Raw genomic sequence first — 27983 nt, forward strand, 5'->3', positions numbered from 1 at the left:
CTATTCATACGCTAGTGAAAAATGTGTGCAAGGATGGTTAGAAACGAATCTACTGATCTACGAAGCCCAAAATACTATTTAAACCTAAATTATATCCTCTTGAACCACCAAACAAAAAATACACTCTCACAAACTTATCTTTAATACGAACTTTCATAGGTTTTTTCTCCATTAGAGACATTTCTATCACTTAGGTATACAAAACTTCTTCGTTTGAATGGAATTTTTTAACTGCAGAATATACACACTGAAGCAGAAACAAGTTATCCATTTTTCCTTGAATACATCGTGGTACACTGGAAAAATTCAAGTAGAATCTTGTTAAGGCTTGCTTGCTGGCTTTTGATCCCAACGGGTTATTTGTTTCGAACGAATCTGCGAAGATGTAAGTAAGGAATGCAAATTTCTGCTTCCAGAAATATTTTTTAACGAAGTTGTCATTTATGTCGTTGGATGAGGTAGTCAACTTCCGATAACTATTCAATAGTTAAAATTCGCTTCAACAGTAAATAAATTCGTGAATGGATTTTATAATCCGAAACGATGTACACGTTGGATTTGGTGTTTTTCCTTAGTTCAACTACATCTCCGGTTTCCCCGGAGTCAAGTTCGCTAGTTACTTGATCCAGCATTGACATTTTGAAGTTACACGATCGCCAGTTCTCTAGGTTTGATATGCCGTACGAATGACCTACTGTTCGTATATTTTCTACCACAGTTGTTTTGACCGCACTTGAATGTACTGTGTTGAGAAAAATTATGCGACCGGACACTTGTCATTGTTTTATCAACACTTTTACCTTCTTTGACACATAGAACACACTACTCCTCCTGCGGTATTCATCACGGTTTCTGAACTTTTACGAAATACATCGGAATTTGAGGCGCACGCACGGTTTGACAGCTGTGTGTTACGTGTTTAGCAGTTATGAGTCATATTCATGAAAACGTTCTCCATAGCTCATTATATTTGGATTTCAATCATGTTCTCATGAGTCATAACTCATGATTCCATGATTCCTTGCGACAGCGTTGTGTAACGCTGGTACTAGTCATGAGTCATATTTATGAAAACGCTTTTCATAGCTCATGATCTTTTGAGTTCAAATCATGATACCATGAGTTATAGGTCATAATTCTGTCAAAAAACAAGATTCATGATTTCATGACCTGAAAGATCATGAAAACGGAAAAGTATTTTTACCCGTGCTTTCACATGTATCACATTTTGAAATCTACCATAGATTCACATGGATGATACTACCACGGTGCTCCCACAGACCGTTATTATCAAACTAAAAATACCATCAAAACGGTGAACATTCCGCGTCGAACACTCGACAGAAACGGACGTGCAAAGTGGTCGTTCTATTACAATCCGGTCCGTGTGTACGAATAGCCAAACAAAAGAGTGTATTATTCAAGGCCACCAGTTGACAGTCGAGTCCGTGTCGCTGTGCTGAGTGATCTCACACCCGGCTCACTGCTGGTGGCTGTATTGGTGCTGCTGTACTGGTGCTGCTGGCTGCTTTGGGTGCAGCTTCGAACGATCGGACAACCACTGCTGGAAGGAAGAAGTAAAGAGGTACGTGTTCTTGTCGGCGCTAGTTCGCTAGTGCGCTACATTTAGCGCGATGGATATAGATCCCTCGCCTCCCGTGCCACCATCCCCGAACCCCCCTGACCCTGACCCTTCTGTTACCCCCTCCCCTGTTCATTCTCCAGTCCCCCCTCGCCCCAGGCTTTACCCGGACGGATCTCAACAGGGCAGCTATACTGTTTATTTTCGCCCAAAGGCAGGAGTGAATTCAAAGCGTTTAAACATACTGCAAATTTCAAAAGACCTGACGAAGGGGTACAAGGCCGTGACCGAAATTTCCAAGGTCCGACCTAACAAGCTCCGTGTCGTGGTCAGTGATCTGGCACAGGCCAATGCTATCGCTTGCTCTGAGCTCTTCACACGCGAGTATCGCGTTCACATACCCGCACGAGACGTGGAGATCGACGGTGTCATAACCGATTCGAGTCTGTCTGTCGAGTGTATCCTAAAAAGCGCAACCGGTTTCTTCAAAAATACCGAAACACAGGCGAAGATTTTGGATTGTAAGCAATTGCGGTCCATGTCTCTCGTCGGCGGTAAAAAAGTTTACACTCCGTCAGACTCGTTTCGCGTTACGTTTGCCGGATCTGCACTCCCTAGCCACGTCTCGATCGACCGGGTTCGTCTGCCTGTGCGATTGTATGTACCCCGTGTTATGAATTGCACCAATTGCAAGCAGTTAGGCCACACAGCCGCCTACTGCTGCAATAAGGCACGATGTAGCAAGTGTGGGGAGACTCATGCGGAAGATTCTTGCAGTGTTAATGCTGAAAAATGTATTCACTGTGGGGAAAACCAGCATGAGCTCTCCACATGCCCGGTGTACATGCAGCGCAGAGATAAAATCAAGCGGTCACTTAAGGAGCGTTCAAAGCGTTCTTACGCTGAGATGCTGAAGAAGACCGTGACCACTTCTACCATAACATCGAACCCCTTTGATCTGTTGCCCTCTGATGAAACCAATTCTGACGATTCATTAGCGGGAACATCTTATGCCAATCCTGGGGAGTCTAGGAAGAGGAAAAATGTTTCTTCTCCTAAACTTCCCCGTAAAGGTCCTAAGATTTCCCAAAGTGTAATGAAAAGTACGAGCAAACCAAACAGTGCTGCGGAAAAACCGAAGCAAACTCCTCCTGGGCTTGCAAATTTAAAGTCCCAGAAGGAGTTCCCTGCACTGCCAGGAACATCTAAAACCCCAGTTGTTCCTTTTGCACATCCAGTTGATGAAACAAACTCTGGATTAGTGAAATTTTCTGACATTGTGGACTGGATTTTTGAAACTTTCAATCGGGTATCCAATTAAAATTTTTCTTACAGCATTCTTCCCAACAGTTAGATTATTTTTGAAGCAGTTGACTGCCCAATGGCCCCTCCTTGCAGCGATTGTATCCTTCGATGCCTAATTCAACTGCGTATATGAAGGATTCTATCTCTGTCTTACAGTGGAATTGTAGAAGTATTTTACCAAAAATTGATTCGTTTAAAGTTTTGATAAATAAAAACAAATGCGATGCATTTTCCCTTTGTGAAACTTGGCTTACTTCAAATATTGACCTCAACTTCCATGATTTTAATATTATTCGCCTTGATCGAGACACCCCATATGGAGGAGTACTTTTAGGGATTAAAAAGTGCTATTCTTTCTATCGTATTAACCTCCCCTCGATTCCAGGCATCGAAGTTGTCGCATGTCAAATGACAATACAAGGTAAAGAGCTTTGTATTGCCTCAATATATATTCCTCCCAGAGCACAGGTTGGGCAACGGCTGCTCTTTGATTAAATAGAACTTCTTCCCTCGCCACGTTTGATTTTGGGAGACTTCAACTCTCATGGCGTGGCTTGGGGTTCCCCATACAATGATAACCGCTCCTCTTTAATCTATAACCTTTGCGATGACTTCGACATGACTATTTTAAACAACGGTGAAATGACACGTATCCCGAAACCTCCAGCGCGCCCAAGCGCTTTGGATCTATCCTTATGTTCGACGTCGCTACGGTTGGATTGCACATGGAAGGTAATCCTTGATCCTCACGGTAGCGACCATTTGCCTATTCTTATTTCAATTAATAACGGGTCGACTCGCATGCGACCAATTGACATTCCGTATGACCTCACACGGAATGTCGATTGGAAGTTATACGAGGAAATGATTTCAAAAGCGGTCGAGTCGATTCAACATCATCCACCACTTGAAGAATACAACCTCCTCGCGGGCTTGATTCTCGACGCCGCGTTGCAAGCCCAAACGAAGAAATATCCCGGCGTAACGATCAAAGAACGGCCTCCCACTCCGTGGTGGGACCAAGAGTGCTCCGATGTCTACACGCAAAGATCCGACGCGTTTAAGGCCTACCAGAAGGGAGGTATACCTGGCGACTATTTACGGTATTCGGAGCTTAATACCAAGCTTAAAAGTTTGGCTAAAGCAAAGAAACGCGGATATTGGCGTCGGTTCGTGAACGAGACGTCGAGGGAGACATCGATGAGCACTCTTTGGAACACAGCCCGAAGAATGCGGAATCGCGTAACGGTCAACGAAAGCGAGGAGTCTTCAAGTCGGCGGATATTTGATTTTGCCAGGAAAGTATGTCCGGACTCTGTTCCTGCGCAAAATATTGTTCGCGATGCGTCTCCGGGCCACGACGCGATAGAATCACCTTTTACGATGGCAGAATTTTCAGTTGCCCTCCTGTCCTGTAACAATAACGCGCCTGGGTTAGATAGAATCAAATTCAACTTGTTGAAGAATCTACCCGGCAATGCCAAGAGGCGCTTGTTGAACTTGTTCAATAAGTTCCTGGAGCAAAACATTGTATCGCAGGATTGGAGGCAAGTGAAGGTGATCGCCATCCAAAAACCAGGGAAACCAGCTTCTGATCACAACTCTTATAGGCCGATTGCAATGCTATCCTGTATCCGGAAATTGATGGAAAAAATGATACTCCGTCGTTTAGACCATTGGGTCGAATCAAATGGTCTACTATCAGATACTCAATTTGGCTTCCGCCGTGCCAAAGGGACGAATGATTGTCTTGCGTTGCTTTCAACAGATATTCAGCTGGCGTATGCTCGCAAAGAACAAATGGCGTCTGCGTTCTTGGACATTAAGGGGGCTTTTGATTCCGTTTCTATTGACATTCTTTCGGGTAAACTTCACCGACAAGGATTTTCTCCAATTTTGAACAATTTTTTGCACAATTTGTTGTCCGAAAAGCACATGCATTTTACGCACGGCCATTTGGCAACTTTTCGCATTAGCTACATGGGTCTTCCCCAGGGCTCATGTTTAAGCCCCCTTCTTTGCAACTTTTATGTAAATGACATCGACGAATGTCTGGCAAATTCATGCACGATAAGACAACTTGCAGACGACAGTGTAATCTCTGTTACAGGAGCCAAAGCTGCCGATTTGCAAGGACCATTGCAAGATACCTTGGACAATTTGTCTGCTTGGGCTTTACAGCTAGGTATCGAATTCTCTCCGGAGAAGACTGAGATAGTAGTTTTTTCTAGGAAGCATGAACCTGCTCAGCTTCAAACACAATTAATGGGTAAAACGATTTCTCAGGTTTTGGTACACAAATATCTTGGCGGCTGGTTCGACTCTAAATGCACCTGGGGTTGTCACGTGAGGTATCTGATGAAAAAATGTCAACAAAGAGTGAATTTTCTTCGTACAATAACCGGACAATGGTGGGGAGCCCACCCAGGAGACCTTATAAGGCTTTACCTAACAACGATACTGTCTGTTATTGAGTACGGGTGTTTCTGCTTCCGCTCCGCAGCAAACACACATTTGATCAAACTGGAGCGAATACAATATCGTTGTTTGCGTATCGCCTTGGGTTGCATGCAATCGACCCGTACGATGAGTTTGGAGATCATAGCTGGAGTACTACCATTGAAAAACCGCTTCTGGAGCCTGTCTTCTCGTATTCTAATCAAATGTGAGGTCTTGATCCGTCCCGTGATTGAAAATTTTGAAAGGTTAATCGAACTTAATTCTCAAACCCGTTTTATGACATTGTATTTCAATCACATGTCCCAAAATATTAACCCTTCTTCGAATATTCCAAATCGTGTCGACTTATAAAATACTTCTGGTTCTACTGTGTTTTTTCGATACATCCATGATAGAAGAAACTCGTGGAATCCCGGATCATTTATCGAAACATCAACTGCGACAATATGTACTACACTGACGGATCACTTCTTGATGGGTCCACTGGCTTCGGTATCTTCAATAACAATTTAACCGTCTCCCATAAGCTCGATAATCCTGCTTCTGTTTACGTCGCAGAATTAGCTGCAATTCAGTACACCCTAGGGATTATCGAAAAAATGCCCACGGACCATTATTTCATCTTTACGGACAGTCTCAGTTCCATTGAGGCTCTCCGATCGATGAAAGATGTTAAGCACTCTCCGTATTTCCTGGGGAAAATACGGGAACATCTGAGTGCTTTATCCGAAAAATCTACTCAGATTACCTTAGCGTGGGTCCCTTCTCACTGCTCGATACCGGGTAATGAGAAAGCGGACTCTTTGGCTAAGGTGGGCGCAACAAACGGTGATAATTATGAAAGACCAATTGCCTTTAATGAATTTTTCGCATTTCTACGTCAGAATACGATCATCAGTTGGCAAAATTCTTGGACCAAGGGGGAACTGGGAAGGTGGTTACATTCCATAATCCCCAAGGTGTCGACGAACCCGTGGTTCAAGGGGTTGGATGTAGGTCGGGATTTCATTTGCGTGATGTCCCGGCTTATGCCCAATCACTATAGATTTGACGCGCATCTCCGTCGTGTTGGGCTCGGGGAAAGTGGTATCTGTGCCTGTGGTGAAGGTTATCACGACATAGAGCACGTTGTTTGGTCATGCCCTGTACACCGTGACGCCAGGTCTAGATTAATAGCTTCCCTGCAGGCCGAAAGTAGGCAGCCGGCTGTTCCTGTTCGTGATGTCTTGGCGAGCCGTGACCCATCCTACATGTCCCTTATATACGTTTTCCTGAAATCCATCCACGCCCCAGTTTAATCCTATTCCCTTCCGCCTACATCCAACCAAACGACAAGAACACGTTAAGACCCCGGATCCGGAAACAGCAACTAGACCCGCACGATACTCTCAGGTTACGAGGGAGACAACCCAATATGCCAGTCCGTAATATCTTGGCCCAGCAGCGGAACAAATTTAATATGCTGCTTACCTATGGCAATGAAAACCATCAAACAGCAAACCTGTGCTTTTAATGCAAAATATTCTAGCTTTAAGTTAGATTTAGTTTCAGCTCGTAGTCGGCAGCGAGGATAAAAAATTTGCTTTTAGTTATTAAGATACTTTAGAAAGTAAGCTACCAGATATAATTGGCGCCGTTAAACATTGAATTGTATTTGTGCCGTGTCAAATAAACTATAGATGAAGAAAAAAAAAACGGTGAAAGCCAGTTTGTTCGTTATAATGTTCATCATCGCTGGGTAAATTTTTGAAAAAATCGTTGGTGGCATTTTTGAGTTATGTCCGTTTTATGTTAAAATGGCCGATATTCTTAGGAAATTCATACACACAGTTATTGGTTTTAGTCTCTCAGATTACAATGGTACTTTGTGGGTGTAGATGTTTTGCACACTTATAAGCAATTTGCATAACCAAAATACAAGCCTAAGCTTCAAATTAATAACAACTATGTTGATTTGATTGGTATGTTTTTTTTCTGAACGAGTCACAGCCAATTTCGCGTGTCTGCTTAAGCCGTTATGTTCGCAGTTGTGTGTTTTGTTTTGACGTTGACTAACGTCTATATCGAAGTTAGGCCCCTGAATTTAAAAATCTAGTAATTCAACCAGGGAAAACCAGAGAAAAGTGGTCAGGTTTTGAGCGCTTATTTTGCAGTCATCTATAATCAGGTTTTCGAGGTTTTGGCATCAATCGATCAGAAATTCTTTTACGGTTAAATTTGTGTAACAAAAACAAACTATTGTTTGAGATACACTATTGAAAAATTGGTAATTAATATCGATTATCTAAATCATACCGCGCAGCCAATCACTACCTTTCTTCCCAAGCACAGTCGACACTAACGGATACAATCGATCTGACTTTGTTGTTATTGTTGTTGTCACTTTCTGTTTCCGATTTGCTGCTAGCGGAAAAAACCTTGCAAATATGCATCTTTTTGTTGGTGTTAATTTTACGACAGCGGCCGGCGCCCCATCATTCTGATTCCAAAACTGCACCAGTGACATGCGGACGCTAGGTGTTAGCAGCTGAAAGGAGGAAAGACAAAATAGTACCGGTCATCTCGTGCCGGTTTCACCCGTAATGCTGGTGGCTTTAGTAGTAAATGGCTACTGCAAAACATTTAAATGGCTGGAATTCTGGACGGACTAACCAGGTAACTATAATCGGCAACTGGCACCTTTTGGTGCCTCGAAATTTTGGTACAGAAGCGGCTAATTGAATTTTCTGTTTTACCAAATGCTGTTGCTAGCGGAAAAAACCTTGCAAAAATGCATGTTTATGTTGATGTTAATTTCACGACAGCGCTAGGTGTTAGCAGCTGAAAGGAGGAAACACAAAATAGTACCGGTCATCTCGTGCCGGTTTCACCCGTTATGCTGGTGGCTGTTAGTAATAAATGGCTACTGCAAAATACTAAAATGGCTGGAATTCTGGACGGACTAACCAGTAAACGAGAATAATCGGCAACTGGTACCTTTTGGTGCCTCGAAATTTTGTTACAGAAGTTTTGTAAAAGAAGCGTTGCAATTCCCTCTACTATTTGCTTCAATGGAATATTTTTTTTTTTTTATAAGAATACGGTAGTCAACGTCATGCGGTCGTGTCTTGAATACCACCCTCCTACTTTTTTTGTTGAGAGGCAAAAATTAACTCAGTGGCAAATTATAATACGTCTACCCTATAAATGCAGCTCAACAAAATACCTCATTGAATGCTTTAAGTTTATTTCAATCTTGCTTGTTGAGAAAAATGCTAACACAAGCGAGATCATTGTAATTATTTGGAGGGATAAACTGGTCCCATTAAAAATGACCAGTTTCATTTAGATACTAAATTGAACGCCTGCGAGTAGCGCACAAAAACCAATCCAAACATCCAATAACGTGGGAACCATAAATTGCAAATTCTGGCACATTTGCTTGTTAAATACTGGAATGCTTTTACAGTTTAAAATGTGCCCCATATTTGTTCCCCCAGCGCGCTCCGCGAAAATGCTTTCCATGATAAGGGCGTTCGTTGAGTTCAAATTAGAACAAACTGACGGAGGTAGACGCGCATGATTAATAAATAATTAATGTTTCCCAACTCACAGCTCGCTGCTGGTGTTTAGACAGCAGAAGCGTTTACTTCGGTATGTTCAGCATCCGGTAGTAGTAAATTATTACGCTGTTAATCAAAGGTAATTTATATCCATAAGCAAAACTTTCGGTAGTTCCAGAGTAGTACAGTTGATTCCTTTGATATTTCATCGGTATTGACTGAAAAGCGGATCAAAAACAACAACTATGTATGCTTTTGCAGGATAGCACCATCTGCGGAATTGCTTTTCACAATCAGATGTGATGTTTTACTATTTCCCTCGCAAAATTACCGTTTATTTCCACGAGTCAAATCAAATTTGGCGTCCACCTGGAAGGCACTTGCCATTCAATAGTCAAATACGTTAAGGCTCGACCTGTTTTGGGCTCCCGGCTCTATTCGAGTTCTCATTTCCTTCGTCGAGATCCCCGTTGACAGTCGATGAGGCAGATAAATATATTTCAGTTTAAACTGCTGCCTGTCTTGTTTATCCAAAGTTGCTGTCTGTGCGCTTGGCATTGTAGCGCCGGGGATCGGCTAACGGCAGGCTACGATTATGGCTGACGGTTCTGTCAGCACTTGATTCATTTCGTACGAAATTGAACATGCAAACGACAGCGAATGGTAATACCGGAAGCAGGGTGCCTTTCAGATGTGCTCTGGATTCATTTTAATATCAAATTCGAGTGCGAATCAAGTGTGCACGTGATTTTTATTTCAAAAAGTTCGTTTTAAATTTTTCGTTGCCGAAAGCGTAAACATTAATAAATGGAATTTATTGTATTTGGTTGAAATTTAAAGATATTCTTAAAAAAAAACTCGTCTTTTTAACGTTTCCAATCAACGCTTCTCCTCACTGTTACCAATCAATCAATCAATAAAAAAAGAGAGTTATTACTGGAATTTACCGCTTCACACCAATAAAATGATTAACCCCTATAGTGTAGATTCCCAAACCTATTGATAAAACACGTTAACATAACTATGTTAATCTTGCGGTCGTGTCTTATAAACAACCTCTTCAATTATTTCTCTTATAATAATTCCCCCCTCATTCTTTACACAGATAAAAAGATGTATAAATAGAAGCTCAAACACTCTTTTTTGATTCCCCACTGAACACAAACAAAACGTCGAGAGATCATAACTGCATAATACAGTTTTCTTCAATTATGTAAAATCGCAGCACACCCACTCGTTAGTTCGATTGATATAGAAATCGTTTCGCAGAGAGCTTATTCATCTGATTCCAATTCCGAGAGGTAGCATCTCCAACGGGATGAAAAGAGCAGCAGAAGAATAAACTTCAATGTGATTTTCTCCCCCTTACTGCTGAGGCATGCGTTGCCGAGTTATTGGCTGCAGCTGCGAACTGCATTATTCTGCTGCACGTTTCCCATTCACCCACCCGAAGCAGCAGCAGTCGGACCGTAATCGAACGATATTTCACGCCAGATTGGATTCATTTCCTCTCTAGCGGAAACGATTGTATGTTTTGTAAATTTGCAAAATCCCGCGGAGTTTGATTGACCAATCTTGCTGAGGAATGGTGATAGATGTATAAATATAATTAAATAACCGCGGTTGTTGAAACGAAGCGAGCGCTTTCTGTTGATTTTGGATGCGGTGATAAATTGATTTTCTTCTCCAAATACAACCGTCAATTGGCCTCGTTGTTGTTATGATGCTGATACAACACACCAGACTTAAAATGTTGGTGCTGAGAAAAATTGCTATCGTCAGTAAGAAGGCATATCTATTCTGGGCATGGGAAATATGTATTTGCAACGTATTTTGCTTTTGACTTTTGTCGAATCTTCTAAGCTCCATTTCCTGAAAAATTTGTCTACAAGTTGCGTACGATATCGGTGTCCCTGTCGACCGTTGTCTACCAGATCTTCTACGATCCTCCGAAGAGGATGTTTTTTTTGTACCTTTCGATGGTTTTATAAATCAAATCTCGCGAAATATTGTATTGTTGACAAACAACAAACACCACGCGTATTTGTGAGTGCATACATAGAATAACAACTGTCACATACGATGGGAAAGATATCCCATTATACCTCCACTTACTTGACACCCCATCACAAAACTTAAATTTTTATATTTTATAAATTATCATTCTGTTTTTTTTTTTCTCTTGTAGAAGACCGACACCACTGCGACCATTGTTTGATCTTTTGTGGTATTCATACTTCATACACTCCATCTCACTAATTTAGTTCAGGTCCATTGTACTCCATCGTAATCCGGCATATTTGACCCAATCTATTTGACCAAAGCTTTGATTTATTGTAATATTTTCCAATATTTTGCTGTATTCCACGCTTCATATTGTTTGTTGAAAAAATTACGTCCAACTACGTCAAGTTGAGCGAAAGTATGCAATGCATTAGAGCTTCCGATAGTATTTCTTCTTGTGATTTCCATCCGCTTTGTCCGTAATCATTGTTTTCTTTAGTTCGTTTTAAATTTCTTACTGTGAACTATTTGATGAATTTTTGAAATTCCCTTTTGTTAATGCTCTGTTAGTACAAGTTTAAACTTTTTTTATTATAACGCAAAATTACGTCTTTGAAGAGAGTCTTCTTTAAGGGTATGAAATCAAAATATAAAAGCAGATCATACAACGGAATTTGTAGGGTTTCGAATGCCTATAACTCGATCAGCTTTTTAAGTTCTCCATTGTTATTACAACAATCGATAGGAAAATTAGCTACTTGTACTGACTATTTTATCATACAGACACTTAGATACAAGCCCTTCTACTTTTTCACTGTCTGTCATTTTGAGCTTGTCCCGATTCCGTGTCCATTCTATCAGTGTTCTATTGTAACCTGAATTTATTATCAATTCAACAGAACAAAAGTATTTTTTTAGAAAATTGTCGACAATCTATTACGCGTCATTATATGGTTGGTTGTATGCATCATAGTTTCCCTCGTTCTGATCTCTGTTGACAAATCTAGGCGACTATCGTACTGAAAGAGTGCAGCATTATAGAATCCCTTAGCATCGGGTTTTGTATGTTGTATAACAACAAAATGTAGAATAAAATATTCTTTCATTACAAGTTTAACATAAAGCAAAAGAAGACGTCTTTCCTTTTAGTTTCCGAAGATTCCCTGCTTACCTACAACAGGTTATGGGCCCAGCCGGAAGCTCCTTATTGCAAAAGTTTGTTGTCGTTTACTCGAAGCGATAAAGTGAGCGAAGATCGTCCAGATCGTCCAATTCGAGTTACCAATCATAGTTTTTCACCGACAAGGCGTTACTACGGAGGAACTTCCCCCGTAAGAAAAGAGAGTGACGAGAAAACGTTGGTTGCGATCTAATTGATGGATGATAACTGACATGTACTGCATCGTCACAAGACGACGGTGAAGGACACATGAAAGACTCCAAGGAAAGACCACGCTTGGGCAGATTGTTGATTATACACAGACTTCGCAGCCAACTGTTTAGGGTACAGGACAATTGCGAGGCAAGCGCTACGATCCTACTGCCACTAACAGTCTCTCCCGAGCCGAGACTCGAACCTTGGCTTGTTATACCAGTATCGTACCTCGAGACCAATTGGATGGTCTAAAGCGGACATTACATGGATCAAATATTTGCCTAAAATGGCGGTCAATATTTGTTTGCTCGTGTAATGTCAAAGTATTTGCCAAAATTATTTGTTGAAAAATATTTGCCACCGTATTTGCTGAACAGAAAATTAGGCAAACATTTGATTCGTATAATGTCGTTCTTTGCTAGTGAGGTCACAACCGAGCGAATGTTTGCTTGTATTTTTTCTTTGTTCATACTGAAATTTGGTATGAGCAAACTGCAGCAACAGGATTTGAAAAATATTTTGATTCTACTTGATAAGAGTAGTCTTTGTAGTTATTAGTACACGTGAAACTGTTATGATTCTTGAATCGTTAAAAAATATTAAAACCAGCCATGCTTCATTTAATTATTATTCAATTTCTTAATCCAACTTGATAATATAATTGCAGGTTCAAGTAATACGGTAAATTTAATCTATCATTGAAAGTTGATCTGATTTTTCGAAAATGCGACGCAGCTATACAGTTCTTCGATGAAAATCGCCGAATGACGAAGAAACCTTCATGTTCATTAACTAAAATCCTCATACAACATGCTGCTTTTTTATCTATGGAGATACCAACTCCAAAACGGTGTGAAGATTAGCTGTTTAAGTGCAAAAAGCAATAAAAAAAAATACCCCCCTGAAATTTTATCCCAATCTCGCACCAGTACGCATTCAAACAGCCTACTGGTTCTGGTCATTTCTCATGGTAAATTGACAAAAAACACCTCCTTTTATTTGCGATGGGCAATTGTCACTCGGAACAAAATAGGGGAACTGCTCCATTATTCATCTCAGCCCATATATTCATCTCATACAACATGAACTCATACAACGGAACTCGTTCAGCAGCCAACCATAGTTTCTTTCATCACTAGCGGACCACTTTTTATTTTAAACACTCAACAAACTCACTCACTATACTAAGAATACTTTAATCTTTGAAATGTTCACCTCAAATATCTAAAAACAAGCTCAAATTAGCAGAGATGTATGAAATGAATTACTGCAATTACTAAATTTCAACTGTATGTATTTTCATCTCTTCTCACTGCTTTGAAGAAAACCAAAAGTTGCCAATTCAGTTTTTGTTAATACGAAAAAAATATACAGAAAATGTTGAATTATTTCGACATAATTGACATAAATGGATAGCACTGCAGTGGTTACTTAGGTTACCATATTTGCACGTAAACAACTAAAGCGGATACCTAGGTTACTTACTATGACGGTTTGTGGCTACGTTCATTCATGAAAGTGTGGTTCATTCATGATTAACAGTGTGGTGAATATGGAGGCGTCGTGAGATGAATAATTGAGCAGTGATTCAAGTTTTGAGATGGATATGGAAGCGTTGTGAAAAATATTTTAATATGCAATGCTAAATGATTCCATAAGAGCACGTAAGCCTATTTCGTTTATTTGTTCAATGATTTCGGAAAAATTTGGTGTTTAATCAATGCATTCTTCGTGAATATCGGCTTAACGTGTGAGGAAAAAAATCCGAATGAGTTACATTACTTGAATAAACAAACAAGTATAGGAAAATAAGTTGCGCAAGATTTTAATTTGGAATTGAAAGTTTGTTCGGATTTTTTTCCTCATACGATAATTAGATAAATAATGGAGCAGTTCCCCTATGTGTCGATTTGACGTTGAAATCGAGGCGATACGGCTGAATAAGGCTAAGAAAAAAGTACTCTTTCACCAAGACAACGCTTCCGCTCATTCTAGTCACGACAGATGAAGTGAAGGAATTCAGCTGATTCAACACCTAGCGACTATTTCTCGAATAAAAAGGTAGAGTTAGGAACAAACGATTATTTTAAAGGACCTGACCCACAGCACTACCAAACTGGCCTCGGAATGTTAGAGGACTATTAACCCTAGATGGACTCGAAGAATAAAACGTTTGTTTCATTAAAAGTTTCAATTTTCCAGTAATAAGCCAAAATCTTTTCAGCCCATGTAGGTGGTTTAATATGTTTTTTATCATAGCACAAAGTATCGACCCCAGCAAAGACTGATTCAACATCAGCGAACACTGTCTCTTCTATTAAAACTTTTCATTGGTCTTCCGGAGTAGTTATTATTTAAAGAACTATCGAGTAAGGAAGAGCACTTTCCAATTAAGGGAAAGGAAAAACAATTTGTTTGATGTGCTATAAACCATCAGTACTCTTAATAGATCGTCGCTCAATGAATTTCTGTGCAAAGATAAATTGTTGAAAATGTGTGGAAGCAAACACTATTCAAAAGTGCCGAACTGGAAAGGTGATTGGGCTGTAAACTGATTTTGAATTTCTACCAATGCAATAGGTAAAGGACTGTGACCTGGCTGAATGGAATGTTTTCAGATTCGTTCACAGCAAGTCCACTATAGAATCAAATGATGGAATCAATCGTTTGAATAATTTCCAGCAGCAGCTCGGTGTAGTGACCGAGAGAAAAGTATTTCAAAGTTCCTTCAGGGTGCTTTTCAATTCAGTTTCATTTCTTGCTTCTCTCATGTGTTCATGTGATATCGACCGAAAATTAATTGTTCACGGAAAATCTGGCAGTATGTGGTACTAATTGCACATTGTGATAAATTATTAAAAACTTCTACGCTGCCAATTTGTTAACCGTAAAGTTTATTGGAAACGATGTCCTCTACGAATCGATAAAGATATGCTTCCGAGCGACAGGTAATTAAGATTTCTAATATTCAGCAATAACAATTCACCAATTAGTGTTGTTTTACCGCACTCTGTTTTCCAATTGAGAACCCCGCTAATCTTGACACGACATAGTATATTATAATATTTATCTCTCTTGACTGTTTTGCATACCTCAGTTTTCAAATTACGTATGACTATTTCAAATTCATAATCGTGTGCATGAACGAACAAGACACGTAAAGCATGTGGAATCAACTTCCTTCTGACTAATGTGTGCTAATCAACCTATTTAAATATTATACTGTGCCTGACATATTTTCTGGGTTTCCCTTAAAAAAAAACAAACGCCTTAAAAACAATCATGAACTTCAGCTGTGCGACAGATAGCAGATTGCGCGTTAGTTACGGATTATTTTCACATACGAAAAAAACTGAGTTCCAAATTTTACATTCAAATTTTTAGCATAATCGCACACATTTTCCGAGAGGAGTTGCTTGCTGCCGGCAAATTAGACAAGAACCTGTGCGTAGTGCATAATTACATAATAAATTATGGAAATTTCCCGTGTGCAATAAAACAACCACACTTTTCGTCGAATCTGCTTGGAGTTCCACAGTTAAAGGTCGCGGTGGGATGCATGGCTCCAAATAGCAAACTCGACGTTGTCGACATTGCCGGCAGGAATCAAAAGTTTTTTTTTTTCTAACAGAGTCTACAAGCATATTATACGTTTCGAACTAAACTGATTTACAAAATTGAGGGAAAACATCGAGACTAATTATTATCTTATTTAAATTTACTCGCTATTTTCTGAACTAAGTTAAACTAACATCCTGGTTGCAGAAGAGGCACCACAAATATAACTCGTTGGTGTGTCATACCTGCTTTCTGCTGGAAATTATTGCATTTTACGTGCGTTTTGATGGTACCACTACTTCACAGTTGTGGTGTTAATGATAGAGGAACGCTTCCGTTTTCAATGTTTAGTTTTGATGAAACTTTGGTCTTCGTATTATGATTTGGGGCCATCCACATACCACGTGGACAGCTTTGGGGGAGGGAGGGGGGTCGGCTAATGTCCACGGTCCATACAATTTTTTTAGAACTTATATGGGCAGTTGTCCACGGAGGGGAAGGGGGGGGGGGTCAAAATCGTTAAAAATCTATCCACGTGGTATGTGGATGGCCCCTTTCAAAGTATACCCAGTGTGTTCTAAATTATGTCTTTGATTTGAAATGATTTTTTTTACTAACGAAATTCATTTACTGAAGCTAGAAAAAAAGGGTGAAAATTGGAAACATTAAATAAGTGTAACAGAAACGAATGAAGAAGCCTTAGTATCGTCGTGAAAAAACGACTCGAATCCCAGTTCTCAAAAAATTAATAACAAAAGCTAGTTCTAGCAGTGCCGCAATGGAAATGTCTTTACAAATAAATGCTCACGGGAGGAAAAAAACAATCAATATTCATAGCGTTCCTTTGTTGACTTCGACGGCACGCGCGCGTCACTTGAAGCCTGTTGGAAATTAAATACCAATCCCCCGGACGTACTGTCAACTTTTTTTATCATCGTAATATTTGCCCTATTAACTTGTACGCATCCCGGAAACCTCCAGGTACGGTACCGCATTGTATGAGGAAAGAGAATATTTACCTTCATTGATGTGTTTTTCGATGCGAAACTTTTTTACCTTACATGGAAATGCTCATATTTATACAAAGCGTGTCGCTGAAGTTTCGCCCGAAGGCATGTTTTCAATAGCATCAAATAAAATCAACACCACCAAATGCACAGTTGGTGGCACAATCCTAGTGACACAGAAAATCTTCGAAACTTCATTCAGCCATACATCAAATCAATTCTCTGTGAGCGTCTTTTACCAGAATCCAGAATTACCAGAATTCGTGTGAAGCTTTTCAATCTCGTTTTCATTTCTCAGAGATGGTTTGACTAGTTTTCCCAAATTTAGCGTCAGAATTCTTTTCTTTCTGATTTATTCAATTACTACACGCAAAACTTTTCCTTATTACCTTAGAAGCAATAGCGCAAAATTGCCTTTTCGGTAACAAACCTATTACTAAAAAGGCAATAAAATTCTTCCCCAGTCAAGTAACAACACATACTGTTATATATTTAGCACGTATTATGGGAGTACGACTATCTAATAATGGTCGTTACAACCACATGCAAGATTTTTTCTGTCAAAAACTGCTCCCTTTCCATCTCAAGTAAAAAAAAAATCACACACCGTCGCATATGTTGCACATGTAACAAGTTTCTTCAATCTCTAATTCATCCGGTGAGCGTGTATTAGTTCGCTCGTTGTATGCATACGGAGTAGAGGAAGAATATGACAAGAGCTGCCAAGCAGCATTTTCCCCGTCATAGAGTATGCAAACGTTGATGTTTTCAAAGACTTGAAATGCGTCTTGAAATGACATCACGATCTGTAACTGCGTTAGAGAAAAACAAAAACATTCGCTTCTTGCAAGCTATCCAAAACACATACTCATTGGTTCATGGAAACTCATTTGCACCTGTTTGAAAATACAAAGCTCGTGCCCATCCAGAACAATATTCGCAATTGCGGCAACTCTTTTCAGACAGTATAACATATTTTCAGTTCATGTAAACACTGGGGGACGAAACGAAAGTGTTTCTAATTAGACATTTGAGGTTGACGGGTGAGATTCTCATTATGTGTGGATGAAGGGAGCAAAAATGAATCTCCGTCATAATTTTTGTTACTTTTCGGTTATTACTATTTGTGTATAATGCGCAGTCATAAGACACAATAAGTAATAAAAAATTGCCCTAAAGTAATAAAATGTTCCCCGTTTTCGTTGGGTGTAGTGAAACCACACTTAACACCATTTTATTCAAATCTTACATTATCAACGAAATCGAAGATCAACGGTTCACTAGTTGCTGTGTTGAAGAAGGTTTGCTGCATTATGGTCGAACCATTCCACAAACTACTATGTCAACACATACCCTCGACGAAGAATTCAATTAGTTGATTGGGAACTTAAGTTTAAATTTTATCTTCAGCTTTTCACTGTCAACAGACTCGCTTAAACTTTGTTTCGGGTTGAACCGCACCAGCTCGAGACTGGGGAAGAGCAAGTTTTGCTACAAGTTTCCACCACCCCAGAAGCCGGCAGCTCTAGCTATTAGCGAGCGATTATGGCTTCTGTGCGTTCAACAATACTGTTGGGCACACAATTGTCGAACTAGTTAAATAAGTTTCGCTCCACCCAGCATTAGTGGTACCGGCAGCTAACATCCCACAGTCTAATGAAGCGAGTGGTTGAACGGTACAAAGAATATAAGCAAATACGTAAATAATACGAAACAAGGGGAAATTTTCCATGGAATAATCAACAACACACTTTTTGCACTATGAAAAGTGGTAACGAGCGTTTACTCTCAGCTCTCAGCTATAATTCTTTTCATGTTGCTCAAACACCGTAGTACACATTGAATCAAAAGTCATTGAACAAACGTAAAACGGGTTTATTTTTTCAATATTCTAATACCTAGGGATGCAATCAGATGTAGATGTAATATGTTTCGTTATTTTTCCAAGTGCTAGTCCCAAACGATCTTGCTAGTTAAACAAAAGTAAACTTGCACCGAGAGCCAATGAAATGCAGCCTTTCCTTGCAGGCAACAACTACATATCCAATTGATTTCCAATGGGACCAAGACGCTAGTGCTCACCACACAATACGATACATGTTGCTGACCTACATAGCGGTGGAGTGGAACTAAAGAACGAAACGGAACTGGAGCGGAAATGCCGATACAACGTCGGCAAACGTTCCGGCATCCTTTTCCACATAACTTTCTACCGGCCCAGCAAAACAACCAAATAGGTACTAACCTACCTGATGCTGCTGCACCCTGAACTATACACTCGAAGAATGCTGCTTCTACTTCTGGAAGGCCATTTGGATGAGCATACTTGAACGGGCAAATATATTCGATAAAGTATTTCATCCCTCGAAGAGTTATTGATAGGCGAGAAGGGCAATGCACAGCTAACTTTTCCAACCTCCCAGTTACAGTATCACGGCATGCGGAAGTTACATTTTCGAACTACCAGCAGTGGAAAAAGTTTTCCAACTATCAGCTCAACATGTAGTAAAGTATAAGATGTCTCTTCAGCAGCACAAAATTACACATTTCCCGTCGCATGCCTGAGTGTAAACTATCAGAAAATATGGTAAAAAAGGTGTCTGCCAAAGTATGGGGTAGAAACTTGTGTTGGTCCTATTATAGAATAAAATAATATGAAAAGTTTACTATTTTATTAATATTATCCGAGTTTATTTACCGAATAACAAAATATATAAAAAATGCCACCAGTTTAGTATAAGTGAACTGATTGAATTTAAGTGACTTTACATAAAAAAAAAATCCAAAAATTACCAAATTCTGGACTAGTCTCTATCATTAGATGTTTAGAATATAACTGTTTTTGTATTCTCGAGGCAAACTAATAACAACTGAAAAATTGGCAACCCTGATTTTTTTATTCCAGAACAAAAGGTGGATAAACTCTGACTACTGAATTTGTTTTAATAACTTCCTGAAAAATGCACCCAAAATTTGATAATAAAAACTCTCATACCCTCTAAAGACCTATGCGTACTTAATTTTGCTAGTGTTTAAGGTTAGTAAAATTCTCGCAGCTTCCCTTCTGAGAGCCGTAAAGGCCTCCTCCACAGCTCTACGATTAATGTCGTCCGCAAAGCCTAGAAGCATGCGAGACTTCTTATGACGGTAAAGCTCCCCTGCACACCTGACCTTCATATAGCACCTCCCAAGGCTATATTGAAAGGCATGTACGAGAACCCGTCGCTTTGCTTCAGACCTTTGAAAAATTCGTCAGCTATTCTGATGCGAAACCATATTCAATCGTAAACTTTCACAGATTGTCGCATTTCACTGAATCGAACGCCGCCTTGAAGGATCTGATCGTTGTAGATCGTCTCCCTATAAAACAGCACTGATACTCACCAACAAAGGCTTCCTGTAACGGCCTCAGTTTATTGATCAGGCTACGGAAGAGATTGCCTCCATGATTGCTACAGTCGAGTTATATGAGTCCTTCCAACCAGCCCGTAGGTAGTTTTTCCTCAGAGCATACCCTTAAGATCAGATAAATTACACTATACAGTCGTTTGCCCTCGACTTTAAAAAGTTTGGCCGGTAAGCCTTCCTTTCCAGTGGCTTAGCGGTTCTTCATCGTTCTGCAAGGTTTTTTCACCTCATTCACTTCTCTCCGCCAACTCTTTTACCTTTTCCACCGTTCAACACCATTTCGAAAAGTTGCCAAGCCACGTACGAGTTATCGGTAATCGATTTCCCTCTCTATCATCACACATGGCAGGAACTGGTCCGGTACTGTTCCTGATTCCATTGATATATTATTATATTCATTCATTTATTTGGAATAGGGAAAATACCATGTAAACAAAATACTGAATCTCTTCTTCTGAGGGTATATAACCTACCCTTCTTTTTACAAATTATTTGCAACAAGCTGGGCGTTTTCATGGGAAAAAGTATCACTTTGAAAAAATCTCATTTACTCAATCTCATACAAATCAAAACCAATTGGTCACTAACAGAAACTATTGTTCCTCTTAGCCATCATGCCTGATGCCATCACTACGAAACAATTGATCACAGTGTACGAGAGGTGACAATCTATATAGTTGACCAATTGACTTGATGTTCCACTCTACGATCAAGCCAGATGACTCTGGCAATTAATGAATGCCTGAGTTGATTGGGTTTTTAGTATGCCTGAAGGGCATTGCGACAGGAATGATTTGTGACTGGCACCGATTGCGTTACACAGATTGCAGGATGCTCGAACTCATTGATGGAGTTGAGCTAGTTAGTTGTAAGCCTGTGCCCCAATTAAGAACAATATGGTTGATGAACACAGTGACCGTTTTGGGATTGGGGCTCCATACCTGGTACGTTGTTGAGAGGTAACTTTCGAAGAAGTTGAACCTTGATGAAGCAAGCCCTCCGCAAAAACAGAGCAAATGCGCTGAGCTCTCAGGTTCAGCGTTGCAGAAGCGGCAATTTTCGGTTGGGACTTTGCCGATTTTCTTTAAATGATAGAGGCGGGTGAGTGTCCGGTGAGAAGTCCCGTGATGACGCGTAGTTCACTACGAGTTGAACTAAGCAGCCTTTTGGTAACCGCAATATTGGGGTAGATAAACTGTTTAACTTGTCCACAAACCTGCGCACGTTGCCAATGAGATGCTATTTCCAGCCTTTCCCATGTACTTAGTTTGCTGAATTGCTGAGCAGATCCTTGTCTTGCTAGGCTGTCGGCATGTTCATTTCCCTTGATTCCACAATGTAGATCCCTGATGCAGTCTGGGACCCGATTTATGAGCCATCCGTGTAGAACCGGATGATGCCCGATCAAAAACTCGGCCCTTTATTGTTCCATACCGAATGGTCTGTGTCAATTACCCTATATGGAACGTCCATGTTGGGTTTTGCTTCCATCCAGTCTGAGATAGTTGTTACTAAAGGTGTTAGCTTGAGCTCGTTCAGGATGCTTAGGTGACACGTTAGGTCACCTTCGAGCATCGTTGTGTGTCTTCGTAGCCTCAGTGCACCAAGCTCTGCCTTCTTTTTTACATGCAGATGTAGAGGCAGTTAGCAGAGCATGTCTTCCATGGCTGTAGTCGGCGTTGTGCGCAGGGCACTGGTAACTGAAAGACAGGCCAGTCGTTGAACTTTGTTAAGTTTTGCCTGAGCTGTCGTTTCATTTACCTTAGGCCACCATACTAAGGCTGCGTAGGTTATACGTGGCCGAGCAATGGTGATGTAAGACCAGAATAATTGCGGGTTTAACCCCCAGGTCTTGCCAAACAGTGTACTGCAAGCCCAGATCGCTGAAGTTGCCTTCTCGACAGCGTAATCTAGTTGAGCAGTCCAATTCAGCTTTTTATCCAGAATGATTCCAAGATATTTGGTCTCATTTCTGGAACTCAGTCTTTTTTTTCTTTTCTGTATGCCTGAAGGGCACTGAGTACTGGAATGCCACTAAGACATTCTTGCTGATCGTCTTTTGAGGCGGGCACCGATTGATGTGCACAGGTTGCTCGTACTCATTGATGGAGTAGTCCTGTTTTGTTGTAAACCTATACCCAAATTAGGTACAACATAGTTGATGAAACTAATCACCTGTTTGGGATTAGAGCTCCACACTTGGTATGGAGTTAAAAGGTAGCTTCCTAAGAAGTTGTACCTAGAGGAAGCAAGAGCTTCGCAAGAGCAAAGCAAATGCGCTGAACTCTCTGGTTCAGATTTGCAGAATCAGCAGGTGTCGTTCAACACTACACCGATTTTCTTTAAAAGATAAAAAGCGGGACAATGTCCGGTAAGGAGTCCCGTAATTATCCATAGATCACTACGATTTAGACTAAGTTTTCTGGCGGTTCCAGGGTTCGGATAGATAGAATGTTCAGCTTGTCTACAACCCTGTGTCTGTTGCCATTGGGATACTATTTCTAGCCTTTCCCAAGTTAGTAGTTCGCTTTTGATAGCGGAAATGGACGTACCCAGAAACAGCTCGGGGCCAATAAACCGCTGAGCTGATCCCTGTCTTGCTAGGTAGTCAACGTGTTCATTACCCTCGACTCCGCAGTGTCCGGGCACCCAAAACAGAAAACTGAATACTGTCGGGAAAGTTCCCGTAGAGTTTCAATGCATTCCCAAACAAGTTTGGAAGCGCATTTGACGGACTTAAGTGCTAGTAGTGCTGCTTGACTGTCCGAGAATATACCGATTTTCGCATGTCTGTAGTTGCGTTGCAGACATATTTTTGCGCAGATATATATGGCATATACCTCTGCTTGAAAAACGGTGGGCCATTTTCCCAGGGAAAACGTTTCCCTGATACCGGGTCCGTATATACCAGATCCCGTTAGGGATCCCACTTTCGAGCCATCCGTATAAAAACTGACGATGCCAGGTGGAAGATTAGGCCCTCCATTGTTCCACATAGAGCGGTTTGTTTCAATCACTCTATATGGAATATCCATGTTGGTCCTAACGTCCATCCAGTCGGAGACTGTAGTTAATAGCGGAGTTAGTTTGAACTCCCTATGTATGCGAAGGTGGCCGATTTGGAGCGCCAAGCTCTGCTTCTTTTTTCTCATGAAGATGTAGAGGTAGTAGGCAAAGTATAGCTTCCATGGCTGCAGTTGGAGTTGTTCGCATAGCGCTGGTAACCGAAAGACATGCAAGTCTTTAAACTTTTTTGAGTTTGGCTTGCGCAGTCACTTCGTTCACCTTAGGCCACCACACTAGGGCAGCATAGGTGATTCTTGGTCGGGCAATGGTCTTGTAAGACCAGAGTGCCAAGTCTGGTTTCAGTCCCCAGGTTTTACCGAACAGAGGTCTGCAGGCCCAGATCGCTGAGATCGCTTTCTTAGCGGCATGGTCCAGTTGTGCAGACCAGTTCAGTTTCTTGTCCAGAATAATTCCGAGGTATTTGACTTCATTGCTGAAGCCCAGTCTAACTCCATTCAGTATTGGAGGAGTGATGGAGATCTTCCTTCGACTGCCGAATGGAATTAGGACTGTTTTCTAAGGGGTTTATGTTCAGACCCTCCTGTTAACACCATGACATGGTGGTATTTAGTGCCGTTTGCATTCGGTTCGACAGAGTTGCGTCATCTTTACCTCTGACGATGAGGACGATGTCATCGGCGTATCCAATGACCTCGTAACCAAGCTGTGAAAGCTTGTTGAGAAGTGCGTCGACAACTAGTGACCATAACAAGGGCGAGAGAACTCCTCCTTGCGGGCATCCCTTGATCACTGACATTGTTACAGACGAATCTCCCAAGGTTGCTGTGAACATTCTGCTAGAGAGCATTGCGTGTATCTAGCTCCTTGAAGTGTGGTCGATTCCCTTATTGGAGAGAGCCGTATTAATTGATGCAAAGGACGTGTTATCGAAGGCCCCTTCAATATTAAGAAAGGCACATAGCGCCGTCTCCTGATAACTCAGGGACTTTTCAATCAACGTCACTAAGCTGTGAAGAGCAGTTCTATTGACTTGCCGCTTTGACAGGCATGTTGGTTCCTATTCAGCAGGGAGTCTTTAAGAAACTCATCACGGATATATTTATCCATTATTTTCTCCATCAACTTGAGAAGTGATGAAGTCAGACTTATGGGTGTGAAAGTTTTAGGTAGGGTTTTGTCCTTTCTTCCAACTTTGGGGATAAACACTACCTTCACCTTCAGCCAGTTATCCGGAATATGGCCCAGGATAAAGCTGGCTCTGAAGAGGTTGATGAGTTCGGACATGATAACTGCGGCCGATTTTTTTAGAAAGATGGGTAGTATGCCCTCTGGACCTGGAGACTTCATAGGGTTGAATGAGCTTAGAGCCCAACCTACTGAAGCTTCCGTGAACAGTCGACGGGCCAGCAGGATGGACTCCCGAGACGCCATTTGTCTTGAATTGTCCTGCCGCGACCCATCACTATTCAGTTCTTCGGTCTCTGTCGATCCAGGAAAGTGGGTGTTCATAAGAACCTTCAGCATTTCCTTGGTAGTGACAGTGAGGCATCCATCTTCCTTCCACACTTGTCCTAAACCGTTAGTATGGTCTTTGGACATCGCCTTTTGGAGCCGCGTAGCTTCCGGCAGAGTTTGGATTCTTTCACACAAAACTAACTCTGGATTTTCGTTTAGCCTTGCGTAGCTCGGCGTTGTACTAAGTGAGGGACGCCCTGTAGTCGTCCCAATTAGACTTTTGCCCTGCTGAACAACCGCCTAGTTTCCCGACGAAGGTCACTAAGTTGATCACGTCACGGCATACTGACCGCTCTGTTAGTGGACAGTTAGCGTCGAAAGCATCCATGATTCTGTTTTGTAGATCATTTGCTGCTGAATTCAGGTCAACTGAATTTCGAATGTTGCTGTAACTGAAAGCTCGTGAATCGATCAGGTGTTCCTTAAAGGATTCCCAATCTGTATTCTTAGGATTTCTGAACAGCTCTCTTTTCAGAGGGTTAGCCTGTATATTAAAAACAATGTGTCTGTGGTCCGACAAACTAGTTTCATCGGAGACATGTCAATTTTTAATCCTTTCAGAAATAGAGGCGTTACACAGAGTGAGATCAAGGACATCCTGTCTGATAGCGTTGATTAACGTGGGGTTATTCCCTACATTACATACATTAACATCGTTAGAAGTAAGGTATTCAAGTAGGTACTCACCCCTAGTGTTGGTGTCCGAGCTGCCCCAGATCGTGTGGTGGGCGTTGGCATCGCAGCCGATAAGAAACGGCTTGTTGATGGCCTTGCAGTACCGCACGAGCGCAGCAACTTCGGGTGGCGGTCTATCACCTTGGTCGCCCGGGAAGTAGGCCGACGCGACAACCATCTCTTGCTTTCCTCTGGTTGTCGGTACTTCAACCGTGACGGCAACGACGTCGCGTTGGATGAATTCTGTAATAGGTAAAAATTTTAGTTCTCTATTTAGCAGAATTGCAGTCCTTGGTTTGGACTGCGTGTCACAGTAGATTAACCTACCGTTAGGAGCGTTAAGTCCGAGAACTTTGGATTCGTTGATCCACGGCTCCTGGATGAATGCAGCCGCTAGCTGCTCTTTAGCGAAGCTCCTGCAATGAACACCCGAGGCGCCTTTTGCGTGATGCTGCGATATCCAGTTCAACTGGAGTTCGAATGTTTATATGCCAGGATGTCCTTAAGCTAACCAGATGTTTCTTGAAAAAGTTTCATTTGTTCTTTTTTTGGGATTCCTAAAGCGTTCTTCTCTGAGGGGAGTTGCCTCGATGTCGAATCTAATATGTTTATGGTCTGATAAACTAGGTTCATTAGAGACATGCCAGTTTTTGACTTTCTCCGTTATCGAGGCGCTACATAGAGTGAGATCTAAGAACTCTTGTCTAACACTTACTTTACTTTTATGGTGACAGATTGTTGAGATCCTATGCCGGATCTAGAATACGTCTCCACAAACTCAGTCTTGGGCTGCTACTCTTTAGTCTCCCCTCACACCCGCTGCTCTGGCCTCCTCTTCGACAGCACACATCCAGCGCGTGCGAGGTCTGCCTCTATCCGGTTCTCTGCTAAATATTATCTTTGCCTGTCGCTCATTCGCCATCCGTGCTACGTGGCCAGCCCACTTTAACCTGCCGTGTTTCATCAGCTTGACAATATCAGCGTGTTTGTACACTTCGTACAGCTCGTGATTCATGCGCTTGCGTCACACCCCATTCTCTAGTTTGCCTCTGAGTTTCGATCGCAGGATTCTACGCTCGAAGACTCCAAGCGCTCGTCAATCGGCCTCCTTCCACGTCCACGATTCATGTCCGTAGAGCGCCACCGGGAGGATCAGAGTCCTATAGAGCTCCAATTTCGTACGGATCTGTAGGCTACGGGACATAAGCTGGCTACCCAATCCGTAATAAGCCCTATTCGCCGCCGCAATCCATATCTTCACCTCGCGGCTCACCTCGTTGTCACATGTCACGAGAGTACCAAGATAAGCAAATTCGTCGACTACTTCAAAAGTATCCCCATCCATCTCCACCGCAGCACCAACCGCAGAACTACCACGCTCTCTACTAGTCACCATTTACTTCGATTTGGCAGTGTTCATGGTGAGTCCAATTCTCGCAGCTTCCCTTTTGAGAGCCGTAAAGGCCTCCTCAACTGCTCTACGGTTAACACCAATTGTATCAATGTCGTCCGCGAAGCCCAGAAGCATGTGAGACTAAGTGATGATGGTGCCGCTCCTCTGCACACCTGCTCTTCGTATTGCACCTTCCAAAGCTATGTTGAACAGCAAGTTAGCGAGTCCATCACCTTGCTTCAGACCATCTAACGTCACAAACGCGTCCGAAAATTAACCCGCCGTTCCGACGCATGGTGTGAAACCGTCAAGTGTCGCACGTAACAGTTTAATTAGTTTTGCTGGGAAACCATGCTCTATCATTATTTGCCACAGCTCGTTGCGTTTCACTGTGTCATACGCCGCCTTAAAGTCAATAAACAGATGATGCGTCTGTGTTCTCGAAATTTGTCGAGAATCTGTCTCAAGGTAACCATCTGGTCCGTTATAGAGCGCCCCACTCGAAAATCGCATTGGTATTTCCAACAAAGGCTTCCTGCAACGGCCTCAGTCGCTGAAACAGGATACGGGAGAGAGTTTTGTAAGCGAAATTGGGAAGGTTTATGCCTCGATAATTACTACAGTCGAGTCTAAGTCCCATCTTGTAGATAGGACACATGAGTCCTTCCTACCAGTCCGTAGGTAGTTGTTCCTCAGACCATACCCTTAGGATAATCTGGTGAATTTCACTACACAGCCGCTCGCTCCCAACTTTGAAAAGTTCGGCCGGTAAGCCGTCCTTTCCAGCGGCTTTGTGGTTCTTCAGCTCTTTGCAAGCATTCTTCACCTCGTCCAATGTTGGTGGACTCTTGTCTAATAGCATTACTAATAGTTGGTTCGTTACCTAAATTGCATACATTAACGTTGTTAGACGTTAGGTATTCAAGCAGGTACTCACCTCGTGGGTTTACATCCGAGCTTCCCCAGACTGTGTGGTGCGCGTTGACATCGCAGCCGACGTTGAGTGGCTTATTGATGCCTTGGCAGTACCGCACAAGCCCTGCGACTTCGGATGGCGGTATATCTGCCTCGTACCCCTGGAAGTAAGCGGAGGCAACGACCATTTCCTGTTTGCTGTTGGTCGTCTGGACTT

The 27983-nt window shown here is 41.7% G+C and overlaps 1 pseudogene; it reads right to left on the bottom strand.

Annotated features, from left to right (window-relative positions):
* LOC129728389 (uncharacterized) lies at positions 1-27954 on the bottom strand (annotated as a pseudogene).
* Positions 27955-27983: the final 29 nt, after the last annotated feature.

This window comes from Wyeomyia smithii, chromosome 3 (assembly GCF_029784165.1).
Source record: "Wyeomyia smithii strain HCP4-BCI-WySm-NY-G18 chromosome 3, ASM2978416v1, whole genome shotgun sequence".
In the NCBI taxonomy this organism is placed as follows: Eukaryota; Metazoa; Arthropoda; class Insecta; order Diptera; family Culicidae; genus Wyeomyia; species Wyeomyia smithii.